Source organism: Melozone crissalis, unplaced genomic scaffold (genome assembly GCF_028551555.1).
Source record: "Melozone crissalis strain CALT ecotype California unplaced genomic scaffold, PUWL_Pcris_2 ptg000042l_1, whole genome shotgun sequence".
Lineage (NCBI taxonomy): Eukaryota > Metazoa > Chordata > Aves > Passeriformes > Passerellidae > Melozone > Melozone crissalis.
This window is the reverse complement of record NW_026535820.1, coordinates 24,542,575-24,564,223: the sequence shown is the minus strand read 5'-3', so window position 1 is coordinate 24,564,223 and position 21,649 is coordinate 24,542,575.

The following is a 21,649-nucleotide window of genomic DNA, read 5'->3' as shown; positions in this document are numbered from 1 at the left end:
CAGCGGTTAGTGGCCGCAGCTCCAGCACCATTCTCTGTTCATCGGTCCCATCTTCAGGAGCTTACCCCATTTCTAGGAGTCTGTCTCCAGTCAGGAGCTTCATCCTTCTGAAACCAGATCTGCTTTTTGGGAACACTCATTTGGACACCAGCTCTTCAAGCCCTTGAAAGCCTCACTCTCTTCACTTTAGTAGCCTGTGTGCAGAAGGGTAACATATGATGAGCCTTCAAATAGGTGATTGTGTCTTGTGCCTCTGTATGATGCAGCACTTTCTTTTTTGAAATCTGGCTATTATCAAAATCTACCACCAGCCTGTCCTGGTCACAGGAGTAGCAGGCTTTTGTCAGGGAATTCAGAAGTTCACTTTTGTATGTTGACCCCCAGCACACACGCATTCAATTAGTAGTCACCTGTAAGCATTCATAATTTAATTTTTTTTTTCTCTGAAAGCAAGTGGCTCTATTCATATGAGGGAGACCAGAAAACACACATTATGTCCTGCAGCAATAGTCTGTGCTTTCACACCACCACTGAAGACAGACTTTGCAGAAAAGGCTCACAAACCCTTTTCTTATACTTTTATATATTCACATTATATCCAGATAACTTAAATCTTTCCTAAACCCATGCTCTTAGTTTCTTTAAGGTGAGAAAGCTTTACCAGTCTAAAAGCAGACAGGTTTAAGCAGCTATAAGCTGAATAAAACCCTTACTGTCACTCCAGCATAACAGGGACCTGTGCTGCAGAAAAGTCATCCCTTTTAAATTACTTTAAAGGTACTCCTCAGCAATGCCTCGAGAGGCTTTAAACATTCTCATTTCTCCCATACTTTGGACTATACCTAAAGGCAGCATTTAAGCCTGAATCAGGCTTCAACTTGGAATTTAGTAAAAGGTACCTACTTGAAACATCTTTGACTGTCTCTCTAGCAGAGTGACAAATACAGGTCTTTGTTCTTCTGCCTCATCACTGAGGCTTTCACTGAATGAAAGCCATCATTGAGTGACCAATGAGTCACTGTATCAGTGAACATCACAGACTTTTTGTGCTTCAATTCCTCCTAACATTAGATGTGGAAAATAACTATAAAAAAAATTTAACATTTTTTAAGTTACTTTCTTAAGTTTCTTTTAAAGCAGAATCTGGCTCAGAAAACAGGATCATAACATTTGGCCCTTCAATTGCTAATTTTTTAGCAAGGAATTTCTTTTTGCCCTAGCAATTTAAAATATAGTAAATTTGGAGATCAAATCATGCCATGCCCAGCTTCATAACTGTCTGCTGAAGTCTGATTCCAGAGAAATTATTGACTTTTTCTGCTCTATTAATATATGAATCAGAGAAAACAAATCAAAAAAACTGGAATTTTTCAAATTGATATTGTTTGACCATCTCTCTAAATAAGCATGCAACATACATGTATACAGCTTTACCTATCTGGTTTTCAGTGATATACTTTTATCAAACCATCATAGGGCACTTTCCACAAGCAGTTAAAATATTTTCTAATAATCATCTCATTATCACATCAAACAGGGCCTCTTTCTGAGTTTCTAGCAGAATTTGCTTCCCTAGATACAGTAGCTCTGAAAGCTGTACCTCATGAGAGTTCAGGTTTCATGAATGCAAAGCCATCAGTTGCTCCTATAGATACCACACCTCATTTTCCTGTGGGAAATACAGGCAGTCTTGACTCCTCTAATACAAACCAGAAGAAAATAGCAGCTCTATCTTTGACATGTCATATGGGAAAAGGCTGCTTTTCTGAAAAAAAACCTGTCTTTCTGACTCTGCTGTGTGACACATTGCTTCATTTCTATTCCTCTTTGAATATAAAAGGAGGCATTTTGGAATTGTTATACAGGTACTTTTTTAAGGCTGAGAGTCCACTGTACCTACGTGAGTAATCAGTACCCATCTGTGGGGTTGGACAAAGAAAACAAGCTTGCTTTTTCAATATCCAATATCAATATTAAGCAGCAAAGGAAGCTGCTGTTCTGCTCTGTTCTGTTCAGAGTTAAACAGAAGTTTGGCACAAATTATTGAATTATCTCACAAAAAGACATCCTACTGAGGAATCTAATTTGGGATTGCAATTGGCCTGAATCTCTACATGATCTATGGATACCAGTAAACACCTTCAACCCCTCTAAGGTTTAAATCACTTTCTGCAACAGCTGATTCATCTTTTAATTGATCATAGAGCATGCTTATTGTGGCTATGTTTCTTACTGAAGCATCTCAGGAGCATACAATTAAATCATAATTACAAAAAATGGAGTCCAAATTCCATTTAAGTAAGCAATTCATACGTATTCAGCTTTGGGGTCTTTGAGAAATTATACCACTGGGATTTTTCTTTCAAAAATCCTTCGTAGGGTTTTCTCATGTGCCACTAAACCTTGTCTTTTTATTATTTTGCATTTCTCTACAAATAAATTTAGTCTAAGAGATAAATCTGAAATTTCTTGCTCATATGTGTATTCTGTATTTTCGAGTCATAGATATCTCTGAGAAAGATGAATTTACAGTAAGAGCTGAATGAAATGAATTTGAATTTCTAGAATGCTTGTTAATGTAACACCACTATCCTGCTCAATATATTTCCTTGTAATAGTAAATTTACATTTCCTCAGAAAACTGAGAAGGTGAAAAATATTACAAACCTATTTTCAATATATGTCAAATACAGACAGCAAGAAGAACTACTTGTTATACACTGTTTCTGTGTTTTGAACAGTGCCTCATTTTTTCATATCTCGACCATTGCTATTACTTAACTTTTATTTACTGTTAAAACTCGAGTTTTAACTTTTCCATCTTTCCCTTCTCTCTCCGCATATTTGTAAAAATCGCAAGGGAGTTAAACATCATTTTCTCTCTCATTTCACATCTTTTCTACTCAATGCTGGGGTTTAATACCTTGCATTTGCTCCAGGGTGAGTAAATGAACTATGATACAATGACTTGCAAAGACTTGTTATGCCCAGAGCATGTACAGCTGTGTGAAGCAAAGAATACAAAGTTCTGAAATCATAATCAAACCATATGACATCATGTGGTTTCCAAAATTCTTTCTCTGTAATTTGTGGATTAACTTTTTTGTTTTATGAACAGATTATTGATAGAATTGAAATTACATGCTTCAACACAGATCTCTCTCTTAAATTTAAAATTATACATTAAGCATAAAACTAACAGAGCTTTTCTCCTGGAACCAATCGCCTTTTGTTGTTTATATTACTTTATTTTTTATTCCTGAGTTCCTAATCTGTTGAATAGTTACACTTTGAAAAAAATTGTTACAAAAAATAATGAGTGCCTGCATTAACATAAAGAACTTGAACATAAACCAAGATACAGTTTAGGCCTTGATCGTGCAAGCCTTTTTCCACAAGATGAATTAAGATGTGCACTTAAGACTGATTTGGATGTCTGTTGACTTTACTGTTATCTCTTTGATTTTTCCAAGTTATTTGCAAATTTCAACCCCCAACACTGAAAACTGGGAATAGAACAACCAGGTGCAACATCAACCTATAAAAAGATACACCTCATTTTTTGTTTTTTACACCTCTATTTTTACATACTCACACACACACATATATATGTGTGTTTAAAATAAAGACCATTTAAGATTTCTCCTGATGAAACCTGAGCACCACAGACTGTCACAGAAAAATAATCAGCTATTTTCAGATCAGGTGGTGGTCTGGGTTTAGTAAATATCTCTTTTTTCTAATCACTGCCATTGATCAGTCATCTGACTGAATAATCAATAATGACTGAAGAGAGATTTCTTAGTCTTTGATCAAGAAAGTGGAAAAAAGCAGCCAACCAAACTTCAGCTGGTCAGGAAAAAAAGACTTATTTACTAATGATTGCAGTGCAAGTACTGTAAACACTTTCTTTAGTCATATTCTCAACAGGAAACTGAGCTACTGCTCTTGTTTTGAATTCTAATTGTCAGGTTACAAAATATTATAACTGATATATGTTAAAATGTGAGAAAACTTAGACTTTAAAATCCAGGTGTTTCTACAATGGACCTGTTTGGTGGTCTCTATTTGTACAGCTATGCCACTGTTGGAACAAACCTGGAGGAGTTTTGTAGAGTAGGGACTTCTAAATGCAGCTCTCATACCCTCAAAAGTTTACCTTACATCCTAATTCACTATGAGATTACTGTTAAAAATAAGATACTAGTTTTAGTGCACAGCTTGGCTTTACATAGAAGTGGTACATGCCTTACTGGTATTTAATAATTTTAAATATGGTCTGTAAAGTTAGACAAAAATATGACAATTCATATTAGCAACAGTGTGGATTCTATCTAAAATGATCACAAAAATATCTTACAATCTCTCCCTTGCTTGAAGTTTTATGTGTTTGTATTTTTCACTTAGTACCTCTGTGTTAACCCACCATATTAATCATTCAGCATTTGTCAAGGAGGAAGCCTGGTCTACTTTTGAAGGTAATTTCCAACAAAGTTACCTTTCTTTATGTGGAATTACGAGTGCGATCTTTTGGAGACAAATGGAACTGGCAGACTGTAGGTGGTGAGCAGCAGGCAAGAGACCCTGCTTCTACAACACATCTCCAGAGTTAAGAGCACTCTGCATGGAGTCAGAAATGATGCTGGTACAGCCTTGGAAAATATGCTCCATAGGTAGATGGCTTCAATAAGTGTGCTTAAGAAACACAGACTCTGCTAGGCAGCATGTGACATCTTGAGCAAGGAAAAACAAAACAAAACAAAAAAATCAATATGTCAAGGAACTTTCTACTGCAAACTTCAGGTTCTCATTAACCTTTTCTGTTCCACCATGACAGAAAAAGGATAAATTTAGCAAGGAAATGTCAATTCAATCTAAAATGTTGCTGAAACATAATTTAAGAACTCTAGCTCTCACTTTATCAAAACCCCTTTATTTAAACACATAGAATCATAGAGTAGTTTTGGTTTGAAAGGATCTTAAAGTCATCTAGTTCCAACCCCCCCTGCCATGGACAGGAACACCTTTCACTAGACCAGGTTTTCTAGAGTCCCATCCAGCCTGGTCTTGAACACTTCCAGGGATAGTACATCTACAGCTTCCCTGGGCAATCTGTGCCTGTGTCTCACTACCCTCACGGTAAAAAAACTCATTTATATATATATAATCTAAACCTCCTATCTTTCAGTTTAAAGCCATTCTCCCTCATACTACCACTACACACTCTTGTCAAAAGTCCTTCCCCAGCATTTTTTTTTGTCCCCTTTAGGTGCTGGAAGACTGCAATAAGGTGTTCCCAAACCCTTCTGTTCTCCATACTTGACAACCCCAGCTCCCTCTGGCTGTCTTCATAGAAGAGGTTCTCCAACTTTCTGATCACCTTCTGTCTCTCCTCTGGACTCTGTCCATCTGATCCATGCACTTCTTTGGGAGACCAGGCGTTGGATGCATGTCCCAAGGTAGAGTGTCATGAGGGCAGAGTAGAGGGGCAGAATCATCTCCTTCAACCTGCTTTCTGCAGTTCTTTTGCTGCAGCCCAGGATACAATTGGTTTCTGGGCTGTGTGTGCACATTATCAGCTTCTTTTGAGTTTCTCATCAATCAACACCTTCAAGTCCTTCTTCTCAGGGAGTCTGTCAATCCATTCTCCTCCCAGCCTATACCCATGCTGGGGATTTTCCCAACTAATGTGTTGGACCTTGGTCCTGGCCTTGTTGAACTCCATGAGGTTCGCACAGGCCCTCTTCTCAAGCCTGTCATGATGCCTGTGGATGGCATCCCTCTACTCCAGCATGCTGGCAACACCACACAGCTTTGTGTTATCAGCAAACTTGCTAAGGATGCATTCTGTGCAACTGTCCATGTCACCAGCAAATTTATTCAACTGTGCTAGTTCCACCATTAACCCTGGAGAAACACCATTTGTCAGTGACCTTCACTTGGATTTGGAATGCAACTTGTGAGTGTGACCATCCAGTCACATTTTTTTATCCACCAAGTGGCCCATCTATCACATCCATGTCTGTCCAGATTGGAAACAAGGATGTAATCTGCTTGAATAGAGGTTTTTAAATTGGGGCCCCAGTGAAACTGGCTTACTGATTGGAATGTCTGAAATTCCATCTCCAGGCTCAGGGCTTGTCCCACTGCCACTAGCATCAAAGTAGTAGGATTGGGATGGATTGAGGTTCCCCTCCTCCAGAAACTTTAAAGCCCTTTTCACCAGCTGGGCAAGCTCATTACTGAGGATATTCTTCCCGTTGTCTTACAGACAGACCCCATCAGCCCCTAGAGGAGTAGGTTTCTCAAAGTGAGGCCTGTGGTCTAAGTATCTGAATCTCTCTGGCTGAGGCACCATACAGCACTATAACATTTTGCCAATTTGCCTGTACTTGAATACTCTGACTTTTTTTTCTACGTCAACATTATTTGAAAACGTTTTAAACTGAAATGTGAAGTGGTGGTGGGAGGCATTTAGTGGGACCAAGAGCAGAAAGGATGGGCAAGGGTAGATTTTTCCATTAAACTTTGAGCTAGTATGGTTTTATTACTTTAACTTAACTTTTTGGTTAATTATTCATCAAATAATGCACTACATATTTTACTGTGTTTCAAGCAGAAATCTAGATTTTGAAATCACATTGAACCTTATATTTTGAATAATTATAAGTGCTTTCATCTATGACACTTGAAAATGCTGATTTATTTAGAAGTTTCTGTTCAGAATTTATGTAGAACTAAGAACATCTAATAATAACCTGGTGGTTGGTAAATGAGCACTACAGTCCCAGTGACAAAACCACTGGATTTAGCTTGATAAAATAAAATAGAAAAAAAATTAAGTTCAGCAATTCCTCTGTTGCCATGATCCGCTCCTGAATGTGCTCCTACTGAGTTTGTTATTGCAAAGTGTGGCAGATGTTGCTGTACTGAGTGCAAATTTCTTATTTATACCATGTAAAATGTGCAATTTCAGGTCAGTTTCTCAGATCTCAAGTGAACCAGATTTCTAAGCATGTGCTTAACCTCAAAGTGACTTAGAACAATAAAAACAAGACTGCCATAAATAAGAACTAGAGGCATCAAGGCATTTGAGTGAACTGGGGCCTTGGAAGGAGCTGGAATTCAGCCCAAGTAGCACAGTGTATTAGGGCTTCTTGTGTGATCCTGGCTGGGAGGCACATCTCCTGTGTAATTCTCCATAGAAATGCAATTCTGCCTAGAAATACGTACAAGCAAGTGATTAACCAGATTAGAGAAGCAAAACCAAACAACAACTCCTATTTCAATGACAATATTTGAAGTCCATGGATGGAGAACAGTCATTACGACTGCTAAAAAATAATGATCCAGTGTTAACACACAGCTACAGAGTGTAAGGGAAAATGTACTGCTCTTTTTTATATATATAGTTTCACCCACATGAAGTTAGTGCATTGTATTTCTCATCTATTATATATCTCTGATAAACAACTTTAGTACTGTCTTCTGACAGGATATTTTATTTTTGCTACTTTTGTTGGATTTATTTATTTATTTATTTATTTATTTGTTACCCTTCTATAGCAGTTACCATGCTGGGACTTTTCTAAAAGATCACCATTCAAAATGCCTAGAATGCAAGCAGTGTCTTCCATGTAATTGCAGTTTTCTAGCTCACTCTCTGTTAAATTTTTCAATTATATGTTTTATTAGTGCTGCATTAAAAATGAGGCTCTTTCTTAGGACTAAATACTAAATGTTTGACATTTCTTTTCATTTTGAATGAGGTTGCATAGTTGACTTACCAAGCAACAATTTTCAGTCTGTAAATATTTTTCATTCAAAAACATGAAGATCTTTGTCACAGTTTATTACCCTTTTGACAATACAGTGAAACATATTAAAAGATAGTCCCTACATAAAATACTCTGCAATTTAGTGAATAGCAGACTCTCTTGCTATGATGAAATTCTTAATGCCTCTGTACAAGCATGACACAGAAGCTGATATTCCACCTCCTGAGTTGCCACTATCATGCTATGTGTTTACACATAAGTTTGCAATATTTCCACAGCCTTTTAAAAATAACACTGTTATTTTTAAATAAATACACTGGCTGGTAAACCCACAAAGAACTTTCATAATTAGCTTTTAGGTTTCAAGGCATATGCATGTATATTTTTATGCTAAGTGTAAGAAGAGTAAATATAAGGATCTTTCCTTTATTATTCCTATAAAGGATTCTTTGTGTATTTCCTCATATTTATTGCATACAATCATATTTTATTCTATTTTCTCTGCATTTTTATGCTTAGATATAGAGGACTTAATAAGCAACTACCAAACAGCAAAATAATGAATAGCATAAGATACATGGAATAATCTTGCTAAAGAACCATGCTATGTGCATTGAACATATATTGAACATTTAAAATAAAGACATACATTTCAAAAGCTACAGGAAATCTTCTGCTGTAAATATTATCAACAAGTTAGTATAGGGAGCCAGAGATTCAAATTTCATTAAGAAAATTCTTTTCCGATAGCTCTTTCAAATCCTCACGATTTTCTTCAGTTTCTCTTCCCAGCTATAATAGATTTGGCTTCCATCATTCATCCAGGGCAGATGCAGTATTAGAAGATAATTTGAGGTTAATGCTTCTCTTATTTAAAGACTTTTACTCAGTTTTATTCCCTACATTCCCTTCAGAGCTCCATGTGTATGTGATAGAATCAGCCAATCTTTCAAAATGCTAGAAGTGAATAATTTTTTATGAATAATAAAATTTCATTTAAGATAATAAAATATTAAATTTTACATGTGCTATTAAATCTCTTAACACTGTTGCATTCATAAGCTTTATTGACTATAGATATTCACTAAAAGCAACAAGCTTGGAATTATTCTCTGAGCCTAAGCCAAATGGCACAGACTGGCATCATTCAGAACATAAACGCTCCCTACCAAGTCTCCACTGAACCCTATATAATGTCCTTCTAGCCCAGAATTTTCTTGTGTGTGCCCAATTCAAAATGAAAAAAATAAGACAGTGCTTGTGTTGCATGGTTGCATAATAATGTTTTCATAAAACTGAACAGAGAGGGTGAGTTGTGTGTGATGAAGTATAACATCAAAGTGTCTGAGCAAGTAAGGTTTCCTGGGTAATGAAAGAACTTGGAGGAAAAATCATGTATTTGTAGTGATTTCTGCTGCATGGTGCCTCCTGAAAAATCTGGCATTTTCTTCTATGGTATAAGAGTTGAGCCCCAGTCCTTGCTCAGCAAGTTTATTTAGACCAGGCTTAAGGTACAGGGAGTCAAAATAAACAGTCAAAATGAAGCTTCTTAGAGAGCATTGACTTCTCCAACCCTACCCATTCAACCTAAAGTTACTCATATTTCAGGAGAGGAAATTAGATGTAGAAAAGGGGTGAAAGAGAGAAAAGCAAGAAATAGCTACATCCTTGGATCCTAGTGTGGTCTCCTCTACCATAAAATCCAAGGACAACAGGGATGTAACCATGTGTATCTCAGGGCAATGGGTTTCATGGGCTCTGGACTCCTGTGACCAACCCCACCCAGGTGGGGGTTTCCAGTCATCCAACCACTCTTGGGCTCAAGTGGGGCAAAATATTGTGGAGACTGATTTCTAGAACTCTGGTGAGACCCACAACACTTGTGATAATGTTTAGTAACACTAAAAATTTCAAGTTTTATCTGTGAAAAACAGAATTACACTTTTTTGTTCCACTGTCATTCTGGAAATGGAACACTAGCTTTTCTCCTTGGTATTGTGGAGTGAAATCTTTGCCCACAGCAGATTCAAACCAAATTAAGAGTATGCAGTTGATATTCCTGCAGCAGTCCACAATAGAAGTTCTCATAAAGCTTCAGAAGTGTTTTACAGAGACATGGTGGAAACGCTCTGAAGACATGTAGTGTCTGTCAACCCACTCTATTTCCTATCCATGATCTTCCACAACAATATTTTTCTTCTTTTTGAGTTTTTCTTCCAAGTCTTCTGTGTCTTATTCTCTGGTGTGTCCTTGGAAGAGCACTGGGACCAGCTACCCCACTGAGAGCATCACTCTGAACCTTTACAAAAAATATGAAGGAAAATTATCTGAAGAGCTATAAGAGTTTGTCTCCAGATGGGATCAACCTCCAAAAAAAAAGTTAATAAAAACCCACTTTACTACACTTATTTTAATTTTACCTTCTGCAGTATTAGAAATCAAACTTCTTATGGAAGTATAACAAGGTTGGCAAGGATAATTTCCTATCAATAAATGAGTTATGCATTGTAAGAAGTTTAATGCAGTATAAAGTAAACTTATGGAGCCCAAGTAGCAAATCTCTCTTTCTTCCTCTTGGATATTTTAGTGCAGTTTATTTATAGACATCACTGCAAATAAAGACTGACAAAGAAACATTGGTGGTTATAGTTTGTGTTTTAATGTGCAGTGGGGCCTTTGCACAGTGCATTCATTACATCTTTTTCAAGGTCACCTTGAAAATTCATGCTTGTTGTCTGTAATTATTCAGATCACAATGACCACCATGCATATGCAACTAGAATTCTGGGAATAGAAGTTACATGCACATAGCAAGAAGGAAGAGGGCTAAAATGATATTTTAGTCTGCAGGTACACTGAGAATCATAGGCATATCTTTAGACTGTTCCTTGCATATCTCAAGGGGTTTTGCACCTAATTCATATAATGAACAATCCATTAAAGCTAGCATTACTGCTCCTATTTGCTAGTACATAAAGAGCATAAATTCCACTGGAAGAGTGTGTTTTCTTTTTTCTCTATTGCATCCCACTGGTGGTTCCTTTTCCTGGTCGGCTCAGTCATGGGGGTCCTCAGAGTGTATTTCTGGGGGTACCACTTTTATATAGCTCAAGACCCAGCTATCCAGAGGTGTCCATGTCATTCCTACAGCTTGGAATGGGATGTGTTCAAGCAGTTGCTTCCTTTCCAACCATTTGCCGTGGTGGGAGACTTTGTACGAATAGGTTACCCAGATCTGTCTCACCAAGTCTAGTGTCTTCCTGTTGTTGCCTCTGTGCTTTTCCCACAGTCTGCACAGTGGAATCTTGCCCAGTGTGCTAATTCCAAGCCTTTCACCTACATGTAGGCCTGAAATTAATGCCTTCCTCTTTGCCATCTGTGCCTGTCATGGTAGTTTATCTTATTGGTACTGTGGTTCTGAGACATTTTAACTGCATGCTTTAAATCCTGACATACACAAATTCTTCCCAGAGAGACCTCTGTCTTTAAAATATGAGGAAAAAATGTCCAACCATCATGAGATCATTGCATTTTGATAGTGCTAAATGTTTCTAAATAAATTTCCAGAATTCCACCTATATATTTGGAAGATCAGATAGTATACTAATGTCACAAGAGTTTTGTAAATTGAAACTCCAAAAGCAATGCAAAGTAGTTAAGCTATCAAAATCCCCAAACAAACCCAAACTTCATCATCATATTGTATTCCCAAAAAGGGGGGAAAATCTTCAAAGACATGCATAAGATGCCCAAAATTCTATCCAAAATCAAGAGATTCATCAATTCAATATTTCAACTGAACTGATTAGATAATTTATAAAAAGAATAGAAAACCAATAAATATTGCTCTGGGGTCAGCTAGGCTAAACATAAGCTCATCCACAGCAAATAGACCACATAACAGATTATGGATGTACATGTCAGAAATAAAAAAATCCCATCAAAAAGTCCTTATGCAGTCTCCAGGTTTTGTGGACAGTTGTAATAAAATCCATTTTCCACATATTTCATTCTTCACCTTCCTTGTTTCCCTACACATCCTTTCCAGGTTTCCATCACCAGTGTCTGTCTTCCTACTCAAAGACAAATCTGCAGCATTATCAACTGTCAGATTCTCCTCTTTTGGTAAAATTCTATCTAGCCATAAAAGTAGCAGTCTCTATCCACTGTTTCTAGTTCATACATGTACATTTACTTATGACCAAGACTATTTAATAAAACGTAGATAGTTTTCTTCTTATATTTACTGAAATAAACAACAATTACTGTTTTAATAAGTAATTGCTCAGCAATGATTTTTCTTCTGATTCAAACCTGGTATTTCTATAAGAACTTTTTTAGTTCATTCTTATTTTATTTCTGGTGCTTTCTCTTTCAGGAGTTCCAAATGGACATTATTAGGGAGCAGTTTATTTGTCTGGTATCGTCATCATTTTTTACTGCTTTTGGAGCAGCAGATGGTGATTAGATAATTCTATAGGGCTACAAATTGTAATTAAGTTCACCTGGAATAAATATCAGTGTTCAAAATTATATGTTTGAGCTGTCCACTCTTCCTAAATGTTTCAACAACCAGAGTTCTTACAATATGCAATGGGTTGTTGATCATTTAGTCTTCTTAATCCTAATCAATAAAGTAATTGGGTAATGGCCTTTGAAAATTGCTTTTCCAATGTTTATTTCATATTCAGAATAATAATCATCTGTTCATACAATTTTCAATTTTTATCTGTAATATTGCCCTTGTAAAAACTGATCTTATAGTCAGCTAGTATTGATAATGATTGTCCCATTTTATTTTTTGCTCAGTGTAGAACCCTTCCAGATTTTTGATAAATTTGGCCATTAGATTTATTTGCTAATAATTTTAATATAGCCTGTCTTGGCTTTCCTATGTAGTTCCACAGTTTTTGTCAGATTAATTAAACATAGTTACAAGATTCCTGTTTGGATTTAAATTTATTTATTTTTATATTTATTCACTAATTATTTCAAAGTGCATTTGGGGAAATTCTTGGACAATACCAACCCTCATTTTAAAAACAAATATTTTGAAAGAACTCTGTTCCATTTTGCCATCACAAGCAAAAAAACCTGAGAGAGGAACTGCATTAACTGACATTCTTAGTGATAAAATAATTTCCATATTTATTATACTGATGATTGGGAAAGTGAATTTTTGTGGGAGATCCCTTACCAACAGTGCCCTACTGCAAGGCCTTATGTGTTCTTAATGTCATTCCACATAACTGTAATTGCTACACGGGATCTGGCCCTGCATGACAGGGAAAAAAAAACAATAACCAAAACTTAAATACTATATTGATTAGGGCAATAGTTGCACCTTACATTACACCCTTTGAGTTCACTGGCACGTGTCCCATTTATGCTCAATTTACCAATCATCCTCTTATGGCATTCCGTTGTCTCTTTTCAGCTACTTGTATTTGGGGCTTTCAGGTCTTCCCACAGATAAAAGGAGTTTATTCCATTACCTTGATGTCTGAAATGTCACTGCATTGGAAATTACTTCAAGGAAATTCAGTCCAGACTATTCCTTTTATAAACAACTCTTTCAAAAGACTGGGAAGCTTTTGAAATTAAGAAAATAAATAACTGAATGAAAACAAGATGCTCAACTTTTATTTTTATTTTACAGTAGAGCAAAATTAGAACTAAAAAAGACAAACCACAAGTATAAAGGTTTCTACACCTCACTTCAACCCTGCAGTTTGTCTGCTTAAACTAGAGTATCCCTGCTCCTCACTGTCATAACTGTAGGACCCATCACTTCCCCTTGGCTATTCATACAGTTTATTGACCTTCCTTTCCTAAGTATGCTCAGCAGCTCTCCAGGCAGACTATCTCACCTGTTGACCACAAAATAACACAACATATTCTTGAAAAATACACTGCTGCATTTTGGGACTTTAAAATTACAGTAAAATAAGCTTAAATAAAAACTGGAAAGGATTTAGCTGAGCCTTGCAAAAAAATTCCTACAGTAAAATCCTTTATGCTTGGTGAGGGTTGCTAGGGAAAGCAGTAATGTGACACAATAAACAACAAAACAAAACACTAATAAGTGCACAATGAACTACAAAGCTGTGTTGGCAGAAAAATAGACAAAGGGTTCATTTTTTCAAAATGCATAATGAATGAGCAGGTTCATTCCCATTTTCAGATATAACATCAGAATCTTGGGCTTAATCTCCTGGCAAATTATTGAGGTTTCAACCATCAAATCAAGTCAGCATTCCTGAAGATAAGCTAAAATGACAAATTAGTATTTTTTTTTTCTTTCGGCGTCTGTAATACCATTAATCATGTAACTGTGGCTTATTTATGATCCTTTCTTTGATCTTCACAATGCATATCTACTGGGAGAGTTGAAAGCAATAAAGATAATTTTGATGTATTTTTGGAAGGTGTACTATTTTTATGTGAAAATGTAAAAAAATCACAAAAAAGCATAGTGATATAATGTATGACTAATACTGAAAAAGGACAATCCTTGCTTTCTTCCTAGATAGGGGATTAGTTCAGAATTATCATTCAGGAACTCCTTAAGATTAGAGAGAGGTAATTCAATAACATCATAAAAACCAGAAAATAGCAATGTTGCTAGAAATTGTCATGTAATGAAGAGAGAAAATAAAAAAGAAATAGAAGAATATGAAGATTGCATCATTTCATGATTTATTAATAAAACACTGACGTATAAAACTATAGCTCACAAAGCACCGTATTTCAAAAAATGGCTAAAATGATTCAGTGGTTGAGTCTCAGTAATTCTGTAAAATGGCATAAGGGCATTGTTCAGTACGCCAAACTGAAATTTCAGAAGTCTTTTTCCCAAGTCATTAAATACAAAATGGGATATTGAGTAGAAGGGATTTTCTTAGTGTCTATAATAAAGAAGGGAAACCTAAATTAAAATCATTGCTGTGCTGCAGTGTCCCAAGCTGACTAAAGAAAGTAAATGTACATAGTTACAATTCCGTCAATAATTCTCATTCTCTGTCTCTGTGGAAAATATTGTGAATTATTCATAAAAAATCTTCATCTGAAGGGGAAAAGATGGAAGATGGGGATTTTTTCACAACATTTTATTTATGTATTTGAAAAGGAGGAAATGTAGTGCTAGGCTTAAGTTTTCCAATATTTATGTAGCCAAGATTATAGCTATGATTATGTGTGTATATTCTCAGAGACTCAGTCTACAAAGAAATGTAATCCAAAATAATTTAATATATCTCAAAATAATGCATGATTTACTAGCCCTAATGAATGCAATACTTCAAGTCGTCTTCCATCTGGACGTGTGTTATTCTGCAGTACTTTTGAGAACAATTTGGAGTTTCACTTTGATAACATATGATATTCCATATAATTTTTAAAGAGATTTTCATTTTGAAGAGCCCTTGATTAATGTCTTTGTTTGCCCAATTCCTTTTGCTGGCTCTTAATTGTTTTTGTGTTAACAGTTTTAATGAATTTAGAGCCAAAGTCTATTAAAAAGTAAATCTTTAATTCCGCAGTAAAAGTTGTTGGACTCAGGGTTTTTCTAATCCCTTTAGCTGCTCAATTCCCAGGATTCGTGGTTGACAGCAATTTTTTGGTCCAATTTCCTATGAGAAAATCCAAATTTCCCTCATTACACATAGCTAGGACCTTGAGTAAAGTGATAATAAAATATTTCACTGCTTATAGAACATTTCACACATTCAAAGCTTTAGGGAAATAGTAACTAATTAAATGAATTGGACCTTCTTGTTGTTAACGCTGTTCACAGAGCATGCTGATTTCTGTCATAATTGCTCTTCCAGTGCTAATATAAAGATGACATTCAATGTATCTTGACACAGTATTTCTCAATATAGAAATGGCTGAGAAAGCCTCGAAGTTGACAGACAAAGGGAAAATTTAAGAAACCAGTAGTATATTTCAAGAAGCTGTATTAGTAATCTTACATTAGTTGTGGCTACAGAGGATAAAGGAGTCTTGTGCAGACATCTTAAATAGGATGGTAACAAAGTACTCAGGTTTCAGCTGGGGTAGAGTTAATTTCTCAGTAGCTGTTTCAGGGCTGTGTTTTGGATTCAGAATTAAAATGCTGTCGATAACACTCTGATGTTTTGTTTTTTGCTAAGGTGTGTTTATGGTAAGTCCAGGACTTTTTAAACTCTTTTCGTGCTCTGCCAGTAAAGAGGAACACAAAAGAAATTGGGAGGGAGCAAAGCTGGGACAGGTGACCCAAACTGACCAGAAAGATATTACACACCGCTGAACCTCGTGCCCAGCATTTAAACTGGGGGCACATATCCAGAATGGGGACTGATCTGGATTTGGGAAGGAGGATCTGGCATCAGTCAGCATGTGATGAGAGGTTGTAGTGCCTCATTTGCTTTTTTATCTCATTACTCCAATTATTATAATTTACTATTATCACTGTACTTGTACAGTACAATTACTGTATAAGTACAATAATAAAGTACTGTAATATACTATAATTTTGCTTATTAAACTGTTCTAACCTCAAAATCTACAAGTTTTACTGATCCTCCTCCTCATTCCACTGGATTTGTGGGGAAGAAGGGGGTTGAGTGAGCAGCTGTGTGGCGCTTAATTTCCTGCTGGGCTTAAACCACCACTGAAAGATAGCAGCAAATAACACCCCAAGCATTTGCTTCAAATTTTGAACTCAATTTCTTTTCCTCATCAAATATCTACCTTGGAACTAACCTTAGTCAAACAAACAATATGGTTTACAGGCTTTTGGCAATTTACAGCACTGCTGAGAATAGCTGAAATGAAATTAATTTGATGCGCTTTCTGGGGTTTTTTTGTAGAATTATTATTATTTCTTATTTCTATCACATGACCTTTTTTTTTTTTCAGTAGAGTATTTCTTTTGCCTTCACTCTGTCTATCCATAAGCTTTGGAAGACTATGTCCTCAGAGTAGATTTCTTCTACTATTCTTTTTGGGATGCTGAGACTGCACCTTCTCCAGCCTGATTCTTGGCTTGGCAGGCATAACTGAACCACAAATATCCTAAGCTGGTTTGACGATGGGGAAAATAAAGTAGCTGAGTAGCCACATTTAGTAGAGTATCATGAGGAAAAGGGAAAAAAAAAAGAATTTTTGCCTATCATCTCTCTTTGGACACTTCAGAAAGCATAGAGCACAGCATGAAATCTAGGCAGATCTGGAATACATTGAATACATCAGAGTTTTAAAACAGAGACAGAAAACAGCAGTTAAGAGCATTGAAGTATAGAAAGAGGCAACAAAAGGTTTGGCTAACTGTAAAGTTACTGTAGGATGTAGAAAACACATTAATCTCTGTATTATTTTCTTGCAGAGATTCTAATATCAGAACATCTCCTTCATGGAACACCCTTTGCATACTTTTCAGACTGAGAATCCAAATACAACTGGCTGCAAAAAGTAGTTGTGAATCAGGTATTAAGGATGCTGATGGAATTGGTTGCACTCAATTTTTATTATCTGTTAGGCTTTTATCTATTTTATATAGGTGTAATTAATCCAATTTCAAGTAAAAGGATCACTAAAGGCTTGACATATTAAAAGGTAGGTTGTCCTATTTGCAGATAAAATGAATCATTCAGTTTTAGGGGTAAAGCTGAATGATTCATTTTAATAGCTAATGTGGCTATTAGCTCAGAGTTGTGCCCAAATAAACAACCCAAAACCCAAGGCAATATTGTTGAACACAAAAGAATAAAGAATTATTTTAAGAAAATTATTCAGCATTTCAGTAATAAGACACCTGGAGACTTATTTTCATTTTGTCTTCAATTATCAAAAAATATTGTGAGTCCAAGTGCCTTCACAAACCTGAGGGATTTAAGGACCTGGATGTGGGTTCCACACTGGCATGTGATACTATTATTACCATTACACATTTGGATCAATAGATATCAAGCCCTGGCAAAAGAAACAGAGTTGAAACAATTACTGTACTTCTAATGTTTTTGCATAAGGAAAGGAAAACAAGAAGACAGATAAGACATGAAAGTATATAAAAGGATGTTAAAATAGCAAAGTGAAGCTCATGAAGTGGTTGCAAATTATTTTGTACACTTTTGTTGCTGTGCATAAAAAGACATAAATTGTTACATAGAACCACCGCATTTTGAAATTACCAGCAAATACTCAGAGTGGAAAATGACAACCTTACTAACAGAGATGGCAAATTTATAAGTGACTGTAAGAGTATTGTTGAGGAAAGCTTTGGACAGCACACTTATAAGAATAATTATTCTAACTACGACAGATCCACCTGTAAGTAGAAGGATTGGGCAACTACATATACATAATACTAATTTTTTCCATCAAATTTTGCCCCTACAATAGCAAATATAATTGTCTTTTAAATTCTCTAGCCAAGCTAATTTCAAGGTGACTTTTCAAAAAAAAAAAGTCATGAAATTAACAAAAATATAGTAATTAAACCACCATTAATGAAATGAAGCACTCCTTGCTAAAATGCAAATCTAAAAATTATTTCAAGGCATCTAAAAATAAATTTCTGTCTTAGAAGAACATGTCTTCTGAAGTTTCATGACACATCCAATTTTATTATTTTATCCAAAAGTATTTTTACTGTGTTTTTAAACTACTCTTCTTTGTGAATCAATACTTTGGTTATTAACCAGGGAGATGAGCCTGAAAATGAAAATGCAATTACATAGAGAACCAAGAAAAAATTATTTTCTTTCACAGGGGATAGAAGTGTTCTGAGTCTCTTGCTGGTATAGTCACATTATTCTCAGACTACTGAACTATACTTAAAAATAGAAAAACTACTGTGAAATTGAATTAAAATTATATAGCTGTTTCAGCAGGCATTGAAGTGCTAGCAGAAAATTCCTACAGAAGTAAAAGTGTAGTAAAGAAAAACAATGGAGAACTTGTGCAAGAGATATTCGCATTTTATTTGCAGAATTGATGCTTAATGTTAGAAAATAATACTGACTGATATTTTTAGGTCATTCAGAATTAAGGTCAGACATGATAGTATTGCAACCTAATTCAAAAACTTATGTCAATAGTTAGCAGACCTTATTAACAATTAGGTATTTTATCAGGTTCTTACATGCTGTTTAAACATTTGGCAAGAAACAGTATTATTGGATATCAATGATGTATTTCATCATTCATATTCAAATTGCTGAAAAATCTGCATCCTAACATGGACAGTATTTATAATTTTTTTATCATTTATGTGATTCATAAGATACTCATCTTCAAGCAGGAAAAATATTTAGAAATATGACCTTTCTTAAAGGCAGGTCAGCAGGTAAAATTCATCCTTGCTTAAAGACTTCCAAAGAAAGGACATATTAGACAGCTAGACTGTGAGCACGAGGCACACATCACCTTGCCATTATTCAGAAACAACAAAATAGGATTAAAAAAGTGAGAATGTCTTATGATTTAATGTAGGACTTCAGCAGCCACCAGCCTAATGAGAGCAGCCATCTGGCTTTCAGGGGTCCATCTGCACATTTGCCACCAGCCTTGTGAGATTCTTATACCAATCAGGCATTACGTCCAAGTCTGTTCTGAAATATTTTTCCTCTTTCTGTTCTCTGTTTATCCTAGTTCCCAATAAAAATGGCAAGTTCAGACTCACTAAGTGTAATCCAGTGGCAGAAAACTTCTTACTTTAACACATGAGGTAACTAACCTTGCATTATAAGGTATCAGTCATCACACATTCTGCTTTTGTAGGTGCAAGTCATGAAGGCCAAACTGTCCTATCTTCTCTGCACACTGAGACTGGGCTTTGGCAGCTCTTTCCAAGAGGTCCTCTTGAAACATTCCTCATCCTGGCTTCAGCCACATGTCCCCTGACTATCAAAAGGCTTCAGCATTTCCCTCCCTCTAACTCAAGGAAGGGTTTGCAGCCAACTGTGAGACCAAGACATCTGAGACACCCTATGTGTCCAGATGGCTTGCCAGTCAGACAGCTGATGTACTCAGCACATGGCCCCTCCTTTCCCTTTCTTATTTCTCTTCCCCAATTCTATTGCAAAATAAAACAAGAGCAAACAGTAAGAATAAAAAAACAAACAAAACTCAGAATCCCCCAAAACTGAGAGTTTATCTCTTTTTTTCAAACCACCAACTCAGATTCAGAGCCGCAATGTAGAAAATCACATAAAAAGTAAACTCAGTGTTAATTTAGCTGCTTTCTTACAGACATCCCCTCCTGACACAGTTTCTGCTCAGCACTATCATCAGAAATGCCATCATACAAAAAAATACAAAGGCGGCAAGATAATTTAGATGCTCGGATATAATGAGATGTGGAATCAAGGTGACAATATAAAGAGTAACATGCTTTAGTTACATTGGCAGTATGTAATATGCACTTTTATTATTTTCCTAGCAGGAATATGTCTACCATTTGAAGAAATGTATCCTTTAAGAAAAAAGATCCTTCAGGGTCATATATATCTAGTTAATAACATATCCATAAAGGATTGCATTGAATTATTTACAACCATGGGTAGCAAATATCATAATTAATTCTCATTAATTTTTCATTAATATGTAAAAAGTACTAGATGATTTTCAAATACTGATAAAAATCAGCAATTTCCCTGAATCAATCCTAGTTCTTACATCAATGTTCCAGAAACTGATAATATATGAATAAAGGAAATATTACAATCATTCTCACTGATAGATATATATATATACAGACAAATATACATAATGCAATCTCCTCTAGGAATTCACCTACTGTGTCAAAAGTATTTCTGTTCACACTATGAATACCATTCTTGCCCCCTGGGTTTACATTAGTGTTTGATTTATTTATATTTTTCTGTCTCATTTAAATGTAGTGATTGAATCAGCTATTGAGATATTTCACAAAAATGCAAATCACTTTTTGACTTCTTTAAAAGAAGTGAGCAGTCAGGAAATTGCCAGAGAAAAAGAACACTCACTAGAGGATCTATGTTGGTCATGGGATAATTCCAAGATAAATACAATTCCAGCTTCAAAGACATTAACAGCAAAGAGCTGTCTCATCAAACAATGCTAATCATCATATAAACTGAAAGCAGTCAAACAGCCTCTGGCATGTGAGATGATACACATATACAGTTGTAGGAACATTTGGAGTAGCAGCAACACATTTTAGAGGCAATTATTTTGAAGTTAGGAGAGAATGGCATCATTCCTTGTCACAAACATCAGTGGCAGCAAAGCAAGATGTAGTTCAGAATCCCTAATACAAGTTTCGAACATCAGCTACATCCTTGTGACAAAGTTGAATTGTTCAAGTCATGCAGTTGCATTCAAACCACAGCACTGTCTCAAGAACAAATTTTTAATGCCTAGGCAAATGCTGAACATAGCTTTAGTAATATGACCAACAAACCTCAACCAACCCACAAATGCCTCCTGAATAACACTGTCCCTATTCCTCAAGATCTGCTTCAGTTAAACATGTAGTGTGTATTTTTTTCTGTCCCAGGAACCAGAGATATCAATGACAAATCTGTGCAATGGACTTTAAAGTGAAAGAAAGGATGCTTAAAGAAAGAACCTGGTTACTGCCCCTCAATTAACCTTTCTTAAGTTTGAAGCACAGCAGTCTGTTTGTGAGACACAGCCCATGTTCAGATGAATATGCTATTTTTGGTCTCCTCAGCTATATCAAGTACTCCCACATTCACTGTAGGGCAGGAGTAGCCATTACTGGTTAGATGAATGTTTCTCTCTTCACATTTCTATCAACCTGCACCCCAAAGAAAAGGTAAAAAGCTTGAGAATATTTTGCTGGTGTTTCACAGCGAAACTCCTGTGACTATTTCCTGACAAAT